This window comes from Neolamprologus brichardi, chromosome 16, assembly GCF_056152115.1.
Source record: "Neolamprologus brichardi isolate AB-2024 chromosome 16, ASM5615211v1, whole genome shotgun sequence".
NCBI classification, from domain to species: Eukaryota; Metazoa; Chordata; class Actinopteri; order Cichliformes; family Cichlidae; genus Neolamprologus; species Neolamprologus brichardi.
Window position 1 is genome coordinate 3,804,331 of NC_142119.1, and position 23,739 is coordinate 3,828,069.

Here is a 23,739-nt window from a genome sequence, read left to right on the forward strand (position 1 = left end):
TCATCCATTGGACGTAAAACATACAGCTTATTGCACCAGCAGCATCTGCTCTTATATAACTATCATTAGCTTACAGCTTTAAGTGTTTAAGGTAAGTGCTAACTAAAAAGCCAAACCAATTTACTCAGGAACAAATAAAATACTAAAAAAAAAAATCCAAACAATAACATTTTTAAGTTATCTAAGTGACTTATGTATGTTTACCCTGAGTAGCGAAAGATGGCGGTGGGTTTGAAAACGATTTGCGGGAGTCCGGTGTTCTGACGGCTCTAGTGAGCCTAGCCCCCGGCTAGCTATCGAGCTAGTGGGTAACAGACGTCTCCGAAAACTTCGGAGCGCTTTTGAAAATATGTGGTATCTTGATAAACTGAGCAGATATTTGAGGTTTACACAGCTACATTCTCGCCTGAAAATATGTTAATCGGTTATTTTGAGACCCAGAAAGAATAATAAGAGTAATATTAAAACTAACTACCTGCCGCCATTGTTGCAAACAGAGCTTGGCGCCCTATGAATTCTGGGACAGAGCTACTTCTTCTTCGGGGTTTAACGGCAGCTGGTATCCTTGTACATGCAGTGCTGCCATCTTCTGTTTCAGTCCGTTATTACACTCTTAAATCCTACTACTTATTCCTGTGTCTTTTGTGATCTTACAAAGCTTCAAACGATGCGTCGACTATTAAATCAGTCGTCGACGATTTTGTTAGTCGATGTAATCGTGACTAGTTGACTAATCGTGGCAGCCCTACAGTTCAGTAAACAGCAGATGCATACACCTCCCCTGCATAACCACAGACTAATCCATTGTGAGTAACTCTCAGTGTTTTAAAGCACAGCTTTATGGATATTCAATGAAAATATACATCAAGCAATGTGAATATGGAGTGGTAACGGGGTGAACATGGAGTAGGCAGTCACACCACAAAGCTGACCCATATCTTGCCCTGCCTACCACCACCCAGACCAGTGCCCAGTGATATCAAATGTCTCACCCCCTTGACACAGCCATGTAATCAGAGAGCTCTGAATGGTTCTCCCTTTGAATGTGTGAAAGGATTGATATATTAGTGATTGTGTTACAGACACTGGTGGCGGAAGCAGCTGAGGAACGCCAACATTAAAAAAAGGAAAACAAAAGGCCTGGTAAACATCCAGTGTGCAATACAAAGAATCAGGGTGACTGGTCAGGGTGTGATCCTACCGAGATGACGGTAAGATATACTGATGGATTTCTGTTAAACATCAGCAACTGAGCAAGAAAGTAAAAACATATTTATATGATGATGCAATGATTGCATAACGAATGTGAGAAAGAAATCCTTGTCATATCACAAGTACATGGCAGGTTGGTAGATATGCCAAAAAATGTGTTTACAGACAGGCATTTCATTTGCTCAGATTACTATGTAAAGTGGATGCTTAACCTTGCAATTGACTTTATAAATACCGTCATTCTGGGCTCCCTCTACTTGACAGCCACCTTGTTTAAACTGTTACCTGTTTCAAGAGATCAGCATAAAATATCAACTGCCAAAAGTAATTCGATCACAACGTCTAGAAGTTAGAAACATTTTTGGGAGCATTTCAAGTTGCTATACAACCGTTATAGCCCACATTTTAATAATATGTATGCATTAAGTCTATAATAACTACATAAATAAAAAGTGCAATAAACTACAAAAGATGTAAAACTGTATTTGGGTTGTTTTTTGTTTTTTTTTTACATATATTTCTAGTTAGAGAAATTTAAGAGGTTTGTCCCTCAAAACTGTAAATACAAAAAAGTTGCACAAAGTAGTTTTTAACAACAGGAAATTTATTTTGAGTGTCTTCGTAGTTTTATTTTTGAAATACACCAAATTTTATATAGTGCTGGAAAAACGAAAATAAATATTATAGTGCAAATTTGCAAAAAAAACAGCATGTGCATCAAAATAAACTATTTACAGCAGTGCAATTTGAGTTCTAAGCATCCCAGAAACTATTCAAAAAAGCATGAAGTCAGACATGACTTTTAAAATCACCAGTACAGGCTTATAAGGCCCCTAAGGTAAAAAAAAAAAAAAAAAGACGTCACTTCCGGTTTTGGCCAGGTAATGGTGGACACTCGATAGTTCGCGTCGTCTATTCCAACAAAGGAAGTGTTATGAACAGCTGATCAGATCGGCAAAGCGTGTTTCTGGAATATTATGTTTTTGTTGCTGCTGTTTGTATTTTTTGTTGCTGCAAGCGCTTTTTATGCTGGTTTTGCAAAGCCATATGTGGAACTTAGTGACTTAGGACAAGATGATGACATAAGATGTAAGTACAACTCCTCCGGTTTCATGTGCAAAAAAAATTATTGTGCTAGCTTGCATGGTTCTGGTTCTACAGGGGTGTAAAAATAGTTACGCAAAACGGAGCGTGCCCGCTCCGACCAGTTCTAAAGGGTTAATACTATACACTGTAATACATATACTATTGTAGATTTACAAGACATCTGATGATGTTATCAGAAGTTCTGAGTAAACATGGTATTTACTAACATTTGATAGACCAATTAATACATGACTTATTAATAAAGAAATGTAATAATATATTCAATAATAAAGATAGTAACTGCAACCCCACTTAATTTAAATTTGCCTGTGTTTTTTATTACCTCTATATAGTAGAAAGTCAAGCCCAGCCCTATTCTTATTTGATACATAGTATTTAAGCTGTTTTCCAATTTACAGTCCCTGCACCTGTGCAAGCTGCTTTGCAACCCAGCTCCATTACATCTCCTTCTGCCCATGTTTGTCTTTTTTAATTGATGCCTGCTTTGTACTGAATGTGGAATCTCACCACTTCTCTCCCCACCTTCAGCTTTCCGTACATCCATCAAAGTGCTGGGATGTCCCCAAAAACAACAAAATTAATGCTCTGATTTATTTCCTTTTAGGTTGTGATTTTGACATTAGTATTTCTTTAAGTAAAAATAAATGAATTAAATTAAATAAGTAATAAATATGTAAAACTTTTTTTATAAAGAGAAAGCTAAACAGTGTATGTTGACTCACTCCCTGGATTAAATTTTATGTTGTTGAATTTATGACTTTTAGTCATCGTTAAAAAATAGTCCAAAAATAAAAGTTGTGAGTAGCCAAAATGAGTTTGGCTTTTTAAATGAGTTTAAAAGGCCAAACTCACTCATATTTCAGCCTTCGATATATGAGTGAGGAGCATGGACATCTGGAAGCATCTTGGTTTAGAACTGCTGCTCGACCATGTTGAAAGAAGCCAGCTGAGGTAGTTCTGGCATCTGGTCACGACACCTCCTGAGCACCTCCCTTTGGAGGGTTTCCCGGCACGCTCAACAGGAGGAGATCCCAGGGTATTCCCAGAACCCACTAGAGAGAATGTTTATCTCTTCTGACATGAAAATGCCCCATTATCCCCCAGGAGGAACTGGATGTATCGCCCTGCCCAGCACATCTGGGACACTTTACTTAGCCTGCTGCCACTGTGACCTAGCTTGTGATATAATGGTTGGATGTCAGAAACTTAAGTTCCCCCCCAGCTCTATGTACTTGTTGAACGTTATCTGATCATACTTGTTTTGGAAAAACTTTGTGTTCAAAAACTGGTTTCAATCATTTTTTTCCCTATTAGAACAAAAGGACATTTAAAAAAATCTTGTTTTTTTATGCCGACACAGAAATAGCACAAAAGTGTTGTTTGTAATTTAAAAGAAAAATCACAGGCTCCAGGAGTACTAGCCTATGTGCAAGAAGTGGCTGTTACGCAGCCATCTGTTCATAACCATTTCATAAACACATTAGTTGCTGTATTAAACGGCAAATACAAATATTTAATTTATTGACTGCATTAATGTGATTAATAATTCTTGCCTTGTGAGCATCTGCAGTGCACTTTTGACCAAGGAGGGTTAGGGTCACTCTTTCTACCATGTTTGCTGGGTATAACTGCATTTTGAGAATTTAAAGTAATATACCACTAGTTCAAAACTTTGCAAAGAAAAACCCCCATATATGACCCAAGTGATAGAGTATTTTCAGGGGAATTCAGTTTGATTTATATAAGAAGAAGAAGCTAATTTGTTTTTGTGTCTGACAGCAAACTTTTTGTTTATCATGCATAAATTAGCAGAGTGTAATGTGCACAGAGGCAGAAAGCCACAGATGCTTGTAGAGTTACTGTTCAACAGCTTGGTGTTTGTGACACATCGTTTAATCAAGGTAATCGCAGCGGATCAATACATCTAATGGAGCTATCTTTTGGTGCAGCCATTTGCAAATTAGGTGTTGTAGCCCCCAGATGGCTGTAGGGACTCAACTAACCGCACTTTAAAAAGACTTTTAATCTAATGTGGCATAACAGCACCACATGGCACATATTCAAGTTAAATAACGGTGAACAAAAATAGAGGTATTTAGTATTTTAAAGACTCTTAAAACCGATACTGGAATATCAGATTTAAAAAATCTGATATTCCAGTATATCGGACAATATTTTTTTTTGTTTCCGACACATATAGCATCAACAGATTTTCTTAATATTTTTTAAGCTATTTATTTACTCGTTTACACTTTGGCCGACTCATCTTGGATCAGCCTGTTGTTGTATTTCTGTGTTGCCAACAGGGAAGTTGGAAAATGCCCTCTGGTGGCCAAACTATGTAACACCAACACTTACAACATGGCCTTGGGTGTTTCTGCCGTGTCCTCTTTACTTTTTCAAATGTTCATTTATCAAACATTATAAGTGCCGATATTTGTAGATCTGCAAATAGCTAATATAGGCTTTATTGTATTACTTGCTTTTGCCTTGTAGCCTTTTATGTAATATGGGATGTATATGGGACAGTATATTTTAGAGCCTTAACCACAGAGAAAAACACAACAATTTCAGAAGTATTAATTTAGTCAGTTAATTGTGGTGTGACATTGTTAAACTGGTAAGCATCGCCCACGTTACTGTTCTGTACTGGCAGCTACTGCGGCTCTTTACAGGATGTCAAGAAACTGTCATTAAAAATTGAATTTTTCTATGTAAGAGACGACATTCAAGACGAAGCTTGTATAACTAAATTGTAGATGAAGTCATTGTATGCTACTCAGAAAAGATGCTAATGGCATAAGTAAAAAAGGGTGAAATAAATAAGAACCTGTGGCTGGGATGTGGCATCTTATTAACTTTAATTTTTGACTGATAAAAAAAAATGTTAATGCAAACTGCTTCCCCTCAGGTAACAGAAAAGTCCATTTAGTTTCTAAATCAAGTTTAGTAAGCATGAAGCCCATGACTGTATGCAGGACAGATTCACCCAAAAGGTGCCATGGGAAAATTTAAATTTAAGGTAAACCTCAAAATGTTTACCTGGTGTCCCTGAGATTTTGCTGCTTCATCATACTAAGCAATTGTAGTGAAAACATAGAAACCAAAGAAAGAGAGTGGTCGAGTTTGACAAAGAATTAGTCTTGGCATCAGTGTAGACACATCTTGCAGACTTTCACAGTGGACACTGACAAACATGGACAGGACCTCACATACAGTGCAAAGGGAGAGTGTAAGATCGTGACTTGCTGTTAACCACATTTAACCTGTTAAATCACATGTATCAGCCTGAATACTGCTAAAAGCTTCATGTAAATATAATCTGTGCAGACCACTGCTGCACACAAACTCATCTACTAGTCTCAAAGACTGCAGTAACAACCACTTCTCCAACTCCAGGCCAGATCGGGGCACTTCAGACACAGCAGTGAGCTATTTCTTTATATATGCATCTAAATTTAGAGATAAGTGGGCAGCTAACTCAGAGACATGATGGCTCATAATTCTACAAAGCCTCAAACTTGAACACAATGATGCTTCAGACTTAGAGTGCAATATTTTAAGCTTGACAACCAAAAAGTATAAAGCTCTTTTCATAACTATAGTCATCAGTTTTGTGCATTCATATTGCGAGACTGGAACGACAATGATAAATTATTTATTCAATCTGATTTAATTCAGACACTGAATTTATCATTAATCCATTTCTAATTTCTATCTCAGACGCCATAAAGAATTTATATCACAAAATCAATGTTAGTAAAACCAAACGGAGAAAAGATTAATGTGTTTATGTAAAGCTCTTTTTTGAATTCAAACAACTGAGAATAAATTACATTTCATTGGTGCTGGTAACAGCCGTTTTACACAACATTTTAAATAATTCAACAACAGAAACAAGGTGACTGTGTTTTTATTGCAACCATAAGTAGACAAAAATGAAAAGAGCTACTAGGTTATTCTGTCAACCTAAAACTAGGTTTGATAAATTATTTTCATTTTCATCTGAAGAAATGACCTGAAATCAATTTGTGTACTAAGATGACCGAATACACAGAGAAAGTGTATTTAGTTTTATTCTTTGTCAGTACAATTGGACACAAATCTATTGAGATGTCTAAATTACTCAGAATAAGGGCTATTAAAAATATTTTGTCTTTGTACTATAACAACATTGTTGATTTTCCTAAAACTAGTCTCGGACAAACACCATCCATATTATAGTCATTTTAAAAAAATAAACTACCACTGACTTTTTTCAGGGGAAAAAACTAAAATACAATAAAAATAAATTTTCAAAACAATATAAAAATGAAAGAGTAATTCGTAAATACAAAATTATAATAACTGAAGCGGATTTGCTCACAGTGGATCAGGTCAGGAGACAACTGAGGAAGCTTCGCCCCAGAAAGGCAGCAGGTCCAGACACGGTGTGTCCTAGGATGCTAAAGGCGTGTGCTGCTGAACTTGGGGAGCCGCTACAACGAGTCTTCAATCTCAGTCTGCGACTGGGGAGAGTTCCCGCCCTCTGGAAGACATCCTGCATCGTCCCGGTCCCCAAAAGGAACCGGCCCAATGAGCTGAATGACTTCCGACCGGTGGCACTGACGTCACATCTTATGAAGACTCTAGAGCGGCTCTTCCTCAACCTCCTCCGACCACAAGTACAACATGCCCAGGACCCACTACAGTTCGCCTACAAGGCGGGTGTCGGAGTGGAGGATGCCATCCTGTACCTCCTGCATAGAGCCCACTCACACCTGGATGGGGGAAAAGGCACGGTCAGGATCCTGTTTCTTGACTTTTCCAGTGCCTTTAATACCATCCGGCCCTGTCTGCTTCAGGAAAAACTGAACAGGATGCAGGTGGACTCCTGCCTGGTCGCTTGGATCTCCGACTACCTCACCGACAGGCCACAGTACGTCAGGCTGAAGGACATCACGTCTGACACTGTGGTCAGCAGCACAGGAGCACCACAGGGAACTGTGCTGTCCCCTCTACTCTTCACCCTGTACACCTCTGACTTCTGCTACAGCTCTGAATTATGCCACATTCAGAAGTTTGCAGACGACACAGCCATCATGGGGTGTATCTGGGATAATCAGGAAGAGGAGTACAGAAGTCTGGTGAGGAACTTTGTCGCATGGAGTCACACAAACCACCTGCAACTCAACACCTCAAAGACTAAGGAACTGGTTGTGGACTTTGGGAGGTCCAGAGCAGGTCCACTGCCAGTTCTTATCTTAGATTTCTGCCCGTCTTCACCCCCAACCAGTCACCAGATGGACACCTGAGCCTGGTTTTCCTGGAGGTTTCTTCCTGTTGAAAGAGAGTTTTTCCTTCTCACTGTCGCCAAAGCACTTGGTCATAGGGGGTCATATGTTGGGGTTTCCTCTGTTTTCCTTGTATTATTCTTTTGTATACAAATAAAGCACCGTGAGGCAACTGTTGTTGTGATTTTGTGATACATAAATAAAGCTGAATTGAATTAAAAAAGATTTGGCACAGTAATGGTGATCTTCTTTTCAAGAAGATAGACACCTACTGTTCAACTTTTAGCAATAATATAAGTATGATGGGCGAGTCAACCATTTTCAACCAGAGTGAAGTGTCTCAACAAACTACTCAAAGAATTCTTACAGTAAAGACGTCTGATTGTCAGTACTGTGAATCTAAGTCTACGTTCACACTGCAGGTCTTAATGCTCAATTCCGATTTTTTGATCAAATCCGATGTTTTTGTTTGTTTGTTCACACTACAAATAAAATGTGTCAGCAAACGCGCTTTAGTGTGAACGCTCAAAGCGGCCGCATGCGCAAAAGAAGATGTCACACACAACGTGCTCTGTTTAGACCCAGACCAACAGTATTGTTTGACTGATGGCCGTTAATATAAAGACTTCGGACTTCACGTTTCCCAATTTTTGCTTTAAGTTATTTTGTTATTTACATAATAATGTAAATAACCTAATAATTATCCTTATTGCTGTTTTAGAGGAGCGGTGCTTCAAAGGATAGTTGCAGATTACACAGTATAAATAAAATGTTCTTGTTTCTCCAACGTTGTCTTCCCAACAGTTTCACCGGATGGCCAGGAAGCGTTCGCGATGTCTTCTCTGGCGCTGATAATTGGCGTCTGTCTTGTGTCGGTGACGTAAAAGACGGATTTAATGCGACATGACCATCAAACAGCAGTCGCTTTCTGAAACATCGGATATGTATCGGTTTCAGTACCACATACGAAAGTGACCCAGATCGGATTTGAAAATATCGGATTTGTGCCGTTCACACTGTCATACCATGATCGGATATGGGTCGCATAGGGTCCAAAAAATCGGATTTGATGCGCTTTCGCCTGCAGTGTGAACGTAGCCTTAATATCCACCTGTTGCTACCATCAAATCAAAATGACTTTGGTTTACTACCAAGCTAGTTGCCTATTTGATGCTTGTTTCTACTTAGCTCTTGTTATAATAACTTGTTTTGGCAGTGACACCTGGTAAGTTGTTCCAGTAATACAAGTACTTTTCGCAGTAATATATTATGTAAGGTATTACAAGTCAGATTTTCAGTTTTTCCAATTAAGTCCATAATATTTTTGCATGTTTTTCACTTAATTTTACTGACGTACCTGTTTTTCAATTACTAATCAAACTACACCAGCTTTAACCAAACCAAACCAACAAACTAGCTCATTAGTGTGAACAGTACTTACTCAACAACACAGAGGAATAAACTTCTGGACTGGTCAGTTTCAGTTTTCTCAAATATTTCTTTTTCAATCCTTAACATTAGCATTTTGGCTGCTACAACGTTTGGCTTTTAGCCCTAAAAGTGACCATACTGGGAAGAGAGGATAAGGGTTAAGTTAACAGCTATGGCTACAAGCTGAAAGCGTCCACTGTGCAAAACACAGATACATAAACCAGCTAATTAGTATAAAGTAACAGACTAATGAAATAGTCAGATGTGCTATACCACACAGCAGCCCATATTACATGTCAGATAATGTCATTAACTTCTCCAACAGCACAAACATAGTAAAGAGGTCCAATTCAGTGACTTGAATTAGTGAATGTGTGGCTTACCAGACACCAGCTAGCTACAGCTATGCTGGCACACCTGCCAGTTAAAGCAGTCGTAACCTTAACTTAAAGCCTCGAACAAATCCAAACTAGTGCACTTTATTGTGCTGCTCATTTCAGCTGAACTGTCACAAGGGAACTGACCGACCTTTACATCAATTGTTCAAAAGACCAAATACGACGACTTCAAGTGGTCACTAGAGGAATTTTACGGCACTTTTTCAATGGCTTCACATTTCAGCCCTGGAGGTTGGAGCTTGGCCTTGCCATCAGCTGTTAACTGCCCCATACTGACCTCTGAAGTATTGTCACATCTGGTTCAAATGACAGAGGTGACCAAAACTAGTCTGCAAACCAGTAGGTAAAGAAATGGTAGCTATGTCCGTTTTTATATAAGCTACCAGAGGTGTCAAACTCAATGTCACTACAGGTTACACTGGCAATTTCCTCTGGCATATCAAGAATCAGGCATGCTTTTACAAATTCCAAATTTGTCTTTTCAATCATTTTTTCAATATTCAATATATTTTTCACAAATTCCTTTCCAAGATTCCAATAAAACTGAAAAATAACACCAAGTAACTGCAGTTTTCCGCATCTTAAAATGTTTGGCAATCAGGAATAAAAATTTGCAAAGTGCCTGATGTGGTCCATGAGCATATTAACAATACTAATACTATCAAAATCACTGCCTTGCAATTGGATGGAGGCAGGAATAAGAGCAAGATAACTTAAACACGAGGCAATTCTTCACTCTACTACAGGCAGAGAGGAAATGATTCTCACAGGGTAACCTGAGCCTCTGCACATTATGGCAAATCGTTCATGCTTTATTATAAAATGTGAGTGTTTATGTAATGTAAACTGAATTATGCTGTCATAAAATGCAAACAGGGAGTGAGATGAAACCTCCGAAAGGCTCCTTGTTTATTTATGATCGCTGAGCAGCCCTTCTGGAGGACATATTGTCAGCTGAAATCCCACTCAGCTCCTTGTGGCTCAGACATAAGTGGCTCGATGATCAATACTCGCACTCAATTCTGAAATTCCTTATTTATAAAAACAGAGAAGCACAAAGGTGCCAGGTTACCTCCACTCCGCTGGTTTCCACGGTAACAAACGGGCAGCTTCTTTAAACCTTCAGTTCTTGGAAATCCTCCAAAAGCAGCCCGAGTTTACTCTCCTCAGCAGACGACGGTTGCTGAGTCATTACTATGTGACCTTACCGCCACCTCCAGCTACTGTTTGAACTTGAACGTCGGACTATTTCACACAATCCAGAGCCACCGATCTTCTGCGAGCGACAACTAGAGCTACTTTCTGCGATAAAACAACAATATCGACTATCAGCGTACTGCAATGAGCACAACGCCACCGCCTCCGAGGAACGCTGCTCCACCTGCACAATGAGTAATGAAGACGTATCTGCCTCTCCAGCAGCCCCTGCACCCACAGACAGCGCTGCACCTGCGAGGACGCACTCTGCAGCCTTCCTTTGCAAGCTGGCATGTCTCGGTGTGAGCGAAAGCATTAAATCCGCAGCATTAAGCAGCCATTTACTTTGCTAAAGCACATGCATGTCTTTGCTGCACGGCAAGTATCCACGCAGCATCACGCTGATGCCACGGTGCGTAGTTGCCCACTCAAAACTCAACGCTGTAACGCTTGCATGGATCATTTCGCGGACTTACCTGCGTTTTCACAGAGCAGTCTGCACAGAGGAGAAGGAGCTAGAAGCGGGAGATGAGGCGACTATAGGACGCAGCAGCGGGGCTGGTTCACTCTGTAACCTTTACTGGAGACACGCGAGGCAGCCTGCTGGATCGGCCAAAGGATGCTCAGGCTGACCACGTGACTGGGGAGGACAACCTGCCTATCTCAAGTTACCGATGGACACAAAATTTAGAGCTTAATCTCAGAAGAGTCAGAGCAGCAGGCAAAAGCAACAAAAAACACACAAAAAACCTCTTCAGTAAACAATTCCTACGAGACAGATGACCAGCTGTTTAAATATATATATATAAGTGGAAGTATAACAATATGCTTCAACACACGTGGATTAATCATGCTGGCATAACTACACCAGGAATAGCATTATCAGAAAAACTGGAGGAGTAGTTCATAGTTTTACACTATGCCAAGTCACCCTCGAACCTTATGTGTGGCACCAGAACAGTTTGTGTTTTTCAGGTCTGTACTCATGAACTGCCGGTTTTGCATCATTATTATTATTATTATTATTATTATTACCAAAAATAAAAATAAAATCAATACAGAAAAGAAAGAAAAAGGGCGAAAGAATCATAACTTATGAAACCAAACCATATCAAGAAAAATAAGGGGGGATTTCAGATAGACTGGACACTACATGTATATTTATATATTATGTATAATTCAGTTTTTCTATGCATGTATAAACATAACACGTGTGTCATCCTTTTACGTTTATAAAACTAGAATTTTTTTTAAGTGACTTTACTAAGGTGTTTATAATTTCACGCACATCCTTCATCATCCTCATTTTGTGCATCCGTTTTCTACAAATTGTACTTGTGGAGTTTTTTTAAATTATTTTTCTAATGAATTTTCTTTTCTTTTCTACACTTTTGTTATTTTTCATTAATGGTGTTATTTAAAAAAAAAATCCTGATCTTGACTCTACTCTGCAGGTCTTAAGAATTCCAAAAAGTTGACTCTATTCATCTGGACGTAGTGTTTTCAGTTCATCGTTTCGTCACTCATCCAAGTGACTTCTTCAGTCTCAGCTGACTGCAGGTTTCCCCAACCTTATAAACAGTGCATTTGCACAATAACTGAAACCAGCCCACCAAATGAACAATGGGCTGTAAGGTCAGTCCCTTGATCATTAATATACAAATTGTCAAGACCATTGATCAAAGGCCATGAGTACCATTCACAGAGAGTTGGGGAACAGTTGCAATCACAGCATTGTGAGATGTGGTCTTAAGAACTTCTAGTCTTGATTGTGGACTCTGGATCTACTAGCCCTAAACTAAAACCACCATTACTGCCTCTATAAGTATGGCATGGCCTACTTAATGAACATAACCTTAAATTCTGTAGCTGCTTTTACATATAACCTTAGACATAAGAATAGCCAAGTACATACATACCTAACAGAAAAAGTCCCAGCCTTTTGATCTATGACAGATGATTTGTGTTAAATTATTAACAATGACTAATGTAGAATATGAAATATTAATAGAACAAAATAGAAATAGTAGAATAAAAGACCACAGTCAGATTAAGTGTCAAAGAGCACATCACTTCATCATTAACAAGATTACAGCTTTGTCTCTAAGTATTGAATTGACTTACTGTAATAGGTGTTAGGACCCCCATAGGCCCCAAGAGTCTGTGCCACTTCCAATAAGCATTATTGTTGCTGCACACTGCCCTCTGGCTTGTTTAGGGACCCAGGTTTTTAAAGTCTGCTGCTGAGACTCGGCATATTGGTATGGTATGAGCTCCTTCTAATCTGCAAAGGCTGGTAATACCCCACATTTATGTGCACGCCACAGACATAAACAAAACAGAGTCCTAATGCTTTCATACTATTGCACAGTTTCTTCTAATTTTGGACAACTTGACAAAGAAGTAAATAATTAAAGGTTCTTTGGCTGCTTGGATTCCACCATTTAAGCCATTATCCAAGTCATTATTATAGCTCAGTATCTCTCTCTGTGCTGCTTGTGTTTCCAACGTGACCTCGTGTGGTTTGGCTGAGTTACATTTTGCTACCATTCAAGATAATGTTACTTTTTACAGCTTTATCAAGTTGGATTTAAGAACTGTTACTTGCCTGCCTTTTTTAAATATGAGGTATGGTTTGGTACATGATTTTATTGAATATTTCTCTTATTTTAAATCATACCAATATATTTTAACAGCTATTTCTAGGTTTAAAAACTCTGAATCTATAGCAGAATATGTTCATTCCAAAGACCAAAACCTGTTCCTGAATCTGCCTCATACACTTGTTCAAAAGTCAGATTTTCTGCAAGCTATGCACCAAATGGGTTCTGCCAGTTATGACAGTCCACACTGCCAACGCTCACAAGCTCTGAGCTCTGTCCAGTGTAGGATACATCCAGTAATAAAAATATTTGCAAAAAATGGATCTGGAAATTAGCTTAAAAAGCCCCTTTAAAAATATTTGCCATAAATTCTGTGAATATTAACAGCATATGTTTCCCTCTACTGGTCTACAGGGTGCATAGCACTTATGATGAGCTGACCTAAAAAAATGCCCAAACCCACATTCAAAAATATAAAATAAATAAATAGATAAATCAAAGTGTATCTATAAGGCAAAAAGGTATATTTTACTCCAGTCTAGAAATGAACAGCAAATGAGCAACAAAAACTGACACAGAAACACAGCTAACATTACACCTGTAACATCACGTTTTAGAGTAATCAGTCTAAGATGGTATACTGTATATATTTTTGCATGCTTGTGTGATTTGTTAGATATGAAAAAATAGCAGCTGGCTAGAAAAGCTGATTATAGTCGGTTGTCCACATGTCGAAATGCATGGAGCAGCAGCTGGTATAAACACAGATGCAGTCTGACTGAAGGAGAGAGGAAGCAGTGTTTATAGCGCAGCCTCATCATCTCTAGATGGCATCCACTGCTTGTCAGTTGCAGTTATACAGTGAAGCAATAAAACAGCTGGACACTTAAATTCAACAGTACAGCTACATGGAAGCATTTATGTGTAATATGCAGTGGTGCAGTTCAGCATGAGGACACTGGAGTATCTCTAGTAGCAATCAAGATTTTCTCAGTTACAGTAAAATAAAAGCTGAAGATGCCTTTTTAGCTTCTTGGCATTGGCAGTGTCATACAAAAATAATCACTACAGTTAAAATAAAAAATAAAATGAACGAGTGAGCTTTGTGAGGCTGCTATATGGGATCAGTCCACTAGAGGGTGGCCTAACTTTAATTATACAAACAGTTGTGCCTGTGCATGATGTGCTTTAACCCCAATGCAGTTACTTGCTTAAAGCTTATGAGCAATAACAATAAAAATAAAGAAAGAAGGAAACAATTATTATTAACATGAATTTGTGGCAATTGGTTATCAAGGTACTGGTTACCCTGTCGAGATGGGAAGTTGGATTATATGAAAGGCTCTTTTATGAGTGTCAGGACACTCTGGTAATGTTTGAAGTTCAAAGATGTTTAAGTCTGTAAGACAGACGCTTCATAGCTGCCGGCTCATCGAGTGGAACCGTTTCCACAGTTTGTTAAACGGAGAAGGAAAAAGAGGGAAAAAAGTGTCTTTTTCCATTGCAACATGGACGTGCCGGGCTTCCCGCTGTGAGTTCATTTAGTTTGATGAGGAAAATGATTTTACACATTAAGAAAAGAGAACATCTAAGAATTGTTAGATGTTATACATTAAAGCAGAGTTCAAAGTCCAGATTATCTCCTGTTTCTGGATCAGTAGAAACAGATCCTTCACGCAGCACATGTGGTGACCGTACAGGGGATGTAATCATTTTCTGACTTTCTCAGGCGCTCTTGAAGGATGTTTCATTGGCTCGTCACTACCCGAGGCTCGGATCTCTCGGCTGTTTGTCAAGTGATTACAAGACTTCCAAAGGGAAATGAGACTTTAAGGCTGTTCGAATACCGTCCTGTTTTTGACGCACAGTAACAGCTTGTGCTGTACCCCACCACTGCAAACCAAAGCCTGCTCTGCATTATCTATTCCCCCTCTATTTATTTAAAGCTACCTTCATTTCATTTAATGTTAAATGGCCTGTATTTGTACAGCGCTTTTACTAGTCCCGCCTAGGGACCCCAAAGCGCTTTACCCAGTCATCCACCCATTCACACACTGGTGGAGGCAGTTGTAGCCACAGCTGCCCTGGGGCAGACTGACAGAAGCGAGGCTGCCATATCGCGCCATCGGCCCTTCTGGCCAACACCAGTAGGCGGTAGGTGAAGTGTCTTGCCCAAGGACACAACAACCGAGACTGTCCAAGCCGGGGCTCGAACCGGCAACCTTCCGATTACAAGGCAAACTCCCAAATCTTGAGCCACCATCGCCGGTTAACGGTCAAGTGTTAACTGAGCATCAAATGTGTGTGTTAATTCTAACTACCTCAATGGCAACAAACAACACTAATTCAACAACGAGCTGGTGTAACACAGTTTTGCTACCCAGATATTTACCTCAGGGACTGGTGGAAGCCTTAACAGGGCTGAAATACGTTGGACACATTTGTCAAGTGGTCAGCAACATGACTCTAAATCAGGGGTGGGCAATTGAAGAGCTAGAAAGAGAGAGAATATTTCTCCAATATTGGCTTCTCTTCATTGGCTCCCTCTTAAATCCAGAATTGAATTCAAAATCCTGCAACTCACATACAAGGTCTTGAATAATCGGTGCCCATCTTATCTATAAGAAATGTGTTTACATTTTGGTGTGAGTATGCTAACTGTTGGATAAAATTAAGCTAATGTTTTCTTGTGCATTCTTAAGCTTAACTAGTAACACTCTCTCTTCTAATGTAATGAAGCATGAATGTCCTCATGTGTGCTGAAGTGTCCATAATCTCTTAAAAAGTCACTTTGTTACTGACTCTCATGCTTCCCTGCTTTATTTGGAGTTTAATGGAGGTTATTAATCCCATTTGCATACAGATTTCCTGCCTGATAACCAAGTCACAGCTCGCTTCTCTGCTTTTCTCAGAGCCAGCTGCCACATTGCATCTTTACACTCTACGCAGCTAATCTGTCAGAAAAGCCAAGGGCTGAACTGTTAGAGCTTTAGGGACGCCATGCTTTACTCTACCTTTGCTCCCTCGCTCTAGAGATTCAGGGTCGCCTCATGTAATTGACCCTGTGCACGAGAAAATGCTAACTTCCTGGTTTGAGACCGGATGTGGGGTTGTACATTTCCGGTAGCTTTACTTTGCGGTCAATCGCTACTGCGAAGATATTCTCCAAAATCATGTCCAAAACTCGAAAACGGAAAGATGGCGTTAAGTTACAAAGAGCAGAAGGTGGGAACACTCACCGCTGTTGTGTCATAAAAAATCGAATGATCAATTTTGACGTTTAAAGAGTTTAGATCGATTTGTTTACATCACTCAACACAAGCAGAACTGCAGCAGAAGACACATCGTCCACATTCAGAAGCACATCTCTGTATAGTGACTGGTCTCATGATTTAAACAGGCAAATGTTCAGCATTCAAACTACAGGTGAAGAATAGTCAAACCAGATGTTTCCCGTTATGTCGAGATCAGCTAGTCAGGTACACACCTACACAGCATGTTAACAAACTGTGGAAAAAAGCCACACAAAAATTGCTGGTAAGGGTTTCTATACATTAGTATTTACGAAGGGTGTGTTGTGACTTATCTTCAAAATTACAGCGGTCCCTCGCTATAACGCGGTTCACCTTTCACCTCGCTGTTTCGCAGCTTTTTTAGTGCAAGTTTGCATGCTTTTTTACATCACATTGTGTCCTGCGTCCTGATCGCTGCAGACGATCTCCTCCGTGACGTCTCTCCTGTACAGTACAGAATCGCTGCATCGATCGCTAGCAGTGTGACTCTGAAGTGCAGTGCTGTATGTCCACGATGTCCACGAAACGTTTTGCACCGTCAAAAAATAAAATTGGCTACTTGATTTCACCTATCGCTGGTTATTTTTAGAACATAACACCCGCGATAAACGAGGGACAGCTGAGAAATATAACATTTGAATCCCTTTTCTCTTTTGCCCTGAGGCACGGGAAAAAATATCGACAAGTCGATGAACATCATTTACAGATATATTGGGTAAATGCCCGAGACATCTATAGAAGTGTAAATCGCCGCTTGATTCATTCATTTGCTTAACTTGTTTTGGACCGTAAACAGGACACGAATAGGACACCGGAAACAAAGCTCCCCACAGGAGTTTCCGCACCGGAAGCAGCATATGCTAACGTGCACATAGTCAATTGTCCTGCAAATGCATCAGATATTCATGAGACACACTGAATGTTCCCTTCAAGAGCAAAGCATTCTCCAATTTACATAAGCTGTAAATTATCGTTAGTGAAGTCAGGACATGCCTATGCTGTAAGTGACATCCAGGAAAGCCAAAGCAGACATTTTGAAAGGAAGCTGGCAGGACTGGAAGTACAAATATGATAAAAAGCATGGCCCTCGGGAGCCTGGTTCACCAGAGATGAACTTCTTAAAGGAACAGCCCAACATTACAGATGAATTGCGATATATGAGAGTCAAAATTATTATTTATATATTGGGGGAAAAAAAACATACCATTAAATCATACCAGCCCACTTGAAAAACTAATGTAAGCAAAGTGGAAACTCTGTAACACATCCCACAACAGACAGAGGATGATCCCCCTTGAGATTTAAGAGAATGCTGTGGTGATTCACAGTGCAGGGAGTAGAACAGCAGATGAGCTTTAATAGAACTTACCTCTAGGCAAATAACATCTGTGGTGTTTCTCTCCCACAAAGACACAAACAACAAAACAACTGACTGGTCTGTTAAATGATCTTCTTTCATTAGTGAAGCCAGTCTAAGGATTTATGTAACTCCCACATTTCCAAGAAACCACAAAACAATATCAAAATCAGATTTTACACCATATTAGAATTTATGAGTAACTTGAACTTGTCCAACAACCAGTGTAAGGTTTACGCCACACATATATTATTAAAATAGCTCAGTATGTCTGTGTAATGGTTGACCAGTATGCACAATCTCTTTATTCAAAATATTTTTCATGCTGAAATATTGAAACACAGTCCCAATCAAAAGTTTAAGACCGCTTGAAAAATGGCAAAAAAAAAAAAAAATCATATTTTGCATGGTTGGATCTTAACAAGGTTCCAAGTTGAGCTTCAACATGCAACAAGAAGAAGTGAGAATGAAATTAAAAAAAAATTGAGCATGAAATTTATTGAAAACAACACTTAAACTGTTATGAATTATATTATTATTGTATTATATTATTATTGTATGCATATTTGGTGTTGCTGTCCTTCTCCCTGTTTGCGTGTGTATATGTGTTTCGACATGCGCCTTCAGGCCTGGTGGGTGTGGCCCTGCTGACAGTCTGGCCACACCCGAAGCCACACACCTGCTGCTGATCAGGCCTCGTCGGGGGAGCTACTTAGGAGAGTCTTGGAGCTCCCACCGACGCGGGATTATTCCATGAGACTCCACGTTAGTCACCCAGTTGTGCTTGGTTAGTGTGTGTGTGTGTGTGTGTGTGTGTGTGTGTGTGTGTGTGTGTGTGTGTGTGTGTGTGTGTGTGTGTGTGTGTGTGTGTGTGTGTGTGTGTGTGTGTGTGTGTGTATGCCTGCGATTGTATGTGTCCTGACGGCTGCTTCTATTGTGTCCCCAGGAGAGGGGTGGAGTGCCAGACAGCAGCCAGCACGGGGAGTGCTGAGACACGGGAGCGGAGAGCACAAACACTGGGAGAAGACACGACACGGGAGTCTGGGAAAGCACGGGAATTTATTGTTGTTTAGTTTCATACACTGTAAATAACCGCACTGTTCGCACACAGAGCACCGCGCCTGGGTCCTCCTTCCCTACACCCCCACGGTCTGCCTGTCAAACCGTGACATAAACTGAAACAGGCTGTTTTACAGCTGAACAAAAGTTTAGGACCACAAAAAACCCATAAACCTCCCCAAAACAGAAATCAAAGTTCCAAACATGAACTCAGTAATGAGGAGCTCCACCGTTATTGTTGATCACTTCAAAAATTCGTTGTGGCATGTTTGATGCCAGCGTTTCCATGAGGTGAGTGGGAACATTTCTCCAAGTGGTGACGATGGTCGCATGAAGGACATCTACTGTCTGGAACTGGTCTTCATTTTTGTAAACTTCTCTTGCCATCCATCCCCAAAATATGATTTTTCGACATTTTTCAAGTGGTCTTAAACTTTTCATTGGGACTGTATTGTTGTTGTCCTTTTTTTTAATTTATTTTATTTTATTTTAACCAAAAAAAAAGCATTAAAAATGTAAAGCACATGATCATTTTTTGATTCTAACCAAAGCTAACATTCAACTGATCCCATTAGATCGGAGCTGCCTTTTCTTAGCTTTGGAGCTGTGACGAACTGGAATACACCCCAAATTTATATGCTCTTTTAAATTGCACATTGTATTGTTAAAATATCTAGTAAGGCCAGTCCAGGCTTAACATGTATCCTGTTTTGACCTCAGTGTATTTTATAAGCAGTGTTGGGGAGTAACGGAATACATGTGCCGCCGTTACGTATTTAAAATACAAAATATGAGTAACTGTATTCCGTTACAGTTACCGTTTAAAAAGGTGGTATTTAGAATACAGTTACTTTGTTGAAATAAATGGATTACACGGAGGTACTTTCCTGTTTCATATTGTGGCGGGTCAGGACTGTTTGGGTTTTGTTTGACAGCTACGTTCTGTAGTTCCAGGCGGCAGCGTTACGGTTGCCATGGTTACAGGGTGACGCTCTCTCTCTGCGTGTTTCCTGGGTGAGAGAGGGCTTTTTGTTGTTGTTGTGCTAAGCTAATAGGCAGAATGCTACCGGTATAGCTCTAAAGAATGTAGCATCATAGGCTGTGTAGTCCGTGCTGCAGGGAGAAGGAAAAGTACGAGCTGTCATCGAGCAAAAACGGGAGCTGGAAGCATGTAAATATAATAATAACCACTGCAGCCAAGAAGAGAGCCTGACGAGCCCAGTTGTAAGTAAGCTATTAAGACTCGACTGTACACCGTGTTCGTGTTTTCCTCCAAAAACAATAATTTCAGTTGGAGCAGCCTTTCAACGTCTCTCTCTGTCTCTTGCAAGCAAAGTTGACTCAGACAACAAAGTAAAGCTAGTTTTCGGCTATGAGCCCGACATGGAACCCACCGTATTAGCCAGAGGTCCCTTTACTACGGTTCGGAGCCGCGGACCTTCAGTAACAGTAATAAATCACAGCAATAGTACATTCATGTAGTTGTAAACAGCATGATAATATATTAAGTAATCCAAAGTATTCAGAATACGTTACTCTCATTGAGTAACGTAACGGAATATGTTACAGAATACATTTCGGGGCATGTATTCTGTATTCTGTAACGGAATACATTTTAAAAGTAACCTTCCCAACACTGTTTATAAGTGAAGCAAAATTATATGGAGGGACTGATGTCAAATGCCAAACTTGAACTTTTTCCCTTTATGTGAGCCATACATCAGAAGTGTCAGCTGGATTTTCACATGTTTTATTGGATTCTCAGCATAAAGGACCAGCTCCTGTATAAACACAAACCAAGGTTATTATCGTTAACGAAAACTAACGAAATAACAAAAACTAGAAGTGAAAAAACATTTTCGTTAACGGAAATAAAAATAAAAACAAAAAAAGGAAAACTAACTAAAACTATAATGAGTGTTCACAAAACTAACTAAAATTAACTGAATTTATAGCAAAAATGTGTTTAGTTTTCATTGATGTGTGCGTGTCATACAATAATCAAGGGTGAAAATGAAGTTTAGTTTCCAGATTTTTTTCTTGCTGTGTCTCATTATGCCAGCAGGTGGCAGCACGTTAGTCGAGTCGTCTGTGTCGCTGCTCCGTCCACGCGCAGAATCATGTCAGGAAAAGTCGGGAGCCAGAGTCCAATTTGGGATTACTTTGAATATGACTGTGTTTTGGATAAAGCAAGTGTCTTGTAGTGGAAAGAGACAAATTATGAGGGACATTTCTAAAGGGAAAAAAATCCCACAAACCTTAAAGTGCACTTGAAAAGCTCACACAAGAAGGCTAACCTAGCTTACCTTTAGAAGGTAAGGGAGCACACTCAACCCTCATCCCCAGAAAACAGAAGCTAACCCCAGGCAAGGCAGCGTGATGCATCCCGAGACAACAGGACGGGGATATCAACACAACTGTGTGAGTCAATTACCTTCAAAAAGTTTATCAATTCACTTGAACCAAAATTACGAACACCCGGTGCTGCGAGAGTTAATAGTCTCATTGGGGCCAAGATATAGATTTTATAGTTGCCTGGTATCAATGGTTGTTCATCTGCCTTTATTTATTTATTTAAAGAACCCATAGGTGGGAATGTGAGTTGTCTGTCTCTGCGTGTTAGCCCTGCGACAGACAGGCGACCTGTCCAGGGTGCAGTATGGTAGCTGGAATAGCAACATACCCAAGGATGAGCAGAATGACTGATATGATGAAACTGTGATTTTGTTACACTTAATTATTGCAAACACGACTAAAATTATAACTGAAACTAATCAAAACTAAACTGAAACTAAGGATTTTCAAAAAAATAAAAACTAAACTAAACTAGCAAACAATTGGTAAAAACTAATTAAAACTGATATAAAATTGAAAATCTGAAGTCAAAACTAAATAAAAATAAAAACTAATGAAAATTGCAAAACTATTAAAACCCTGACACAAACTCACACGCCTATGTAGATAAAAGCACAGCCTGCTGTCTCAGAGGAACTGCACAAACATGGCCAAACTACTGCCATCCCCCCCAAATAATGCTGAGCATAGTGTGGCACAGTCTTAGCTTCTCAGGCTAAACAAGGTGTTGAATTTGTCTGTGAAGGTTCTCAGTCATCGTAGTCTAAGGAGCTTGGAAAGAAAAGCGTCTGGACTTCTTTAAGTCGCTTGAAGACGTTTCACCTCTCATCCGAGAAGCTTCTTCAGTTCTAGGGTCAAATGGTGGGTCCCAGAGTCTGGGACTCTGTTGTTGAATTACTTTCTGACTGGCAGCTTCAAAACTATGGAAAGTGTAGAGTCTCAGAGGAATCATAAGAAAGTGCTAGTGGTGTCCTTAACACGTGCAGCACATGTTGTAGAAGTACCCAGGTTTTAAAATCACCTACGGAGGGCAATGTGACTCAGCAGTTCATCTCCGCTTTATGGGGGGCAAAGTGATTCAGCCTTCACCAGATGGGGTTCCAGGAAACAAGGGCGATTGGCTGAGCCTTCCCAGTCTAATGTGGCAAACAGAGATGAGCACTGAGGTTACTGTTCAGTGTTCTTCTTGAAATGATCACTTCCTTCAACTTCTTGTGGAAACTCAAATTACCTTCCATGCAAAATTGACTTTGGCCTCTGAACTTAGAGACTTTACAGAACCCAGTTTGAACAAGATGTACAGTCATTACAGACATTTGTAAGGTTAAAAGTGGACTCACTGAGTTACACTGTTTTACATATTTCCTTTTTTCCAATCCTGCTCTGCTAAAAGTTGTTTAGAAAATGCAAAGTCACTTGAAAAAGTTACCAAAGACCAAAGTGGGACCCATATCAAGTGATTGTGCTGTGAGTGTGCTCTCATTGGCTGCTCTGTGCTGTAACTCACAGAGCTTCTTGAATGGGCAGCACCAAAGGCAGGTAAATGATCTGTGTGGTCTCTTGAGGTGAAATTTAAAACACACAGCCTTACATAAGTAAAGTGGGACCTTTCAGTCTTATCTGCAGTCACACTTTGTAGGCACAACAACAGAAAGACTCCTGAGGGCATTTTAAGCAGTAGCAGCACCATCATGTACACATGTTATATGCTAAAAGGCTTTCCGAGTACACAGAGTAAACCGATATGGTGCCAAGTGTGGTGACTAACAAGTGCGTGAAAACACAAACAAAATAAAATGTACCGCATCAGCTTAGGGTTAAATTTCTGTTTTTGCTGGCAGACTATGTGTAGACTGTAGTATAACACAGCCCAGCTCCTGTTTTGAAAGGAGAAACCACAGAAAAAACACATGTTTAGGTGTTTGAAGAGGGGAGTCTTGTTCACTCTGACTCTGAAAGGATAAAATGAAACACGGAAATGGAACACATCACGGGAAAACAATCCCAGCATACCCAAAAAAGGCAGATGCTCTCATATTACTGTCTGATTGGATTAAGAGAGGAGTGGACACGTGAGAGGGAAGCTTTACGATATGATGAAATGCTCATATTGAACTCTGAAGAGGCAAATAAAGATTTTTCCAGTGTAAGAGCCAGCAGTAAACCACTGACAATCTGTTAATTCCTGAGTTGTGATTTTAATATGTATGCTACATCATGTGAGCCACAGTGACCCGATCTCAGTATTTACTATTATATCAGCTACAAAACAGAGAGTATTTGACTTTCCTTTATTTGTCCAGCTTATCCAAATTTGAAAGTTATAGACTGTAATTTTTTTATTTTGAGAGGTTTTGTGGGGAGTTTCTGTATAAATTGACTGTAAGGATCTCTGTGAATATATTTTCCACTATGTAAATATAGTGGAAAACGACATACAGACTGTAAATCCAG

At 39.7% G+C, this 23,739-nt stretch overlaps 1 protein-coding gene across 8 annotated transcripts in view; it reads right to left on the reverse strand.

The window, feature by feature from the left end:
* The window catches only part of slc4a3 (solute carrier family 4 member 3), a 68,469-nt gene extending 57,228 nt beyond the window's left edge, over positions 1-11,241 (reverse strand). For 2 of the 8 annotated variants that reach the window (XR_015720784.1, XM_087853103.1), the window contains exon 1: positions 476-507. The gene's annotated coding sequence lies outside the window, so the exon portion shown is untranslated. Of the gene's footprint in view, positions 1-204; positions 265-475; positions 508-10,493; positions 10,821-11,094 lie in introns of those variants that run through there. The other 6 variants (XM_087853107.1, XM_087853105.1, XM_087853108.1 and 3 more) reach the window with 4 other exon arrangements.
* Between the last annotated feature and the right edge of the window lie 12,498 nt (positions 11,242-23,739).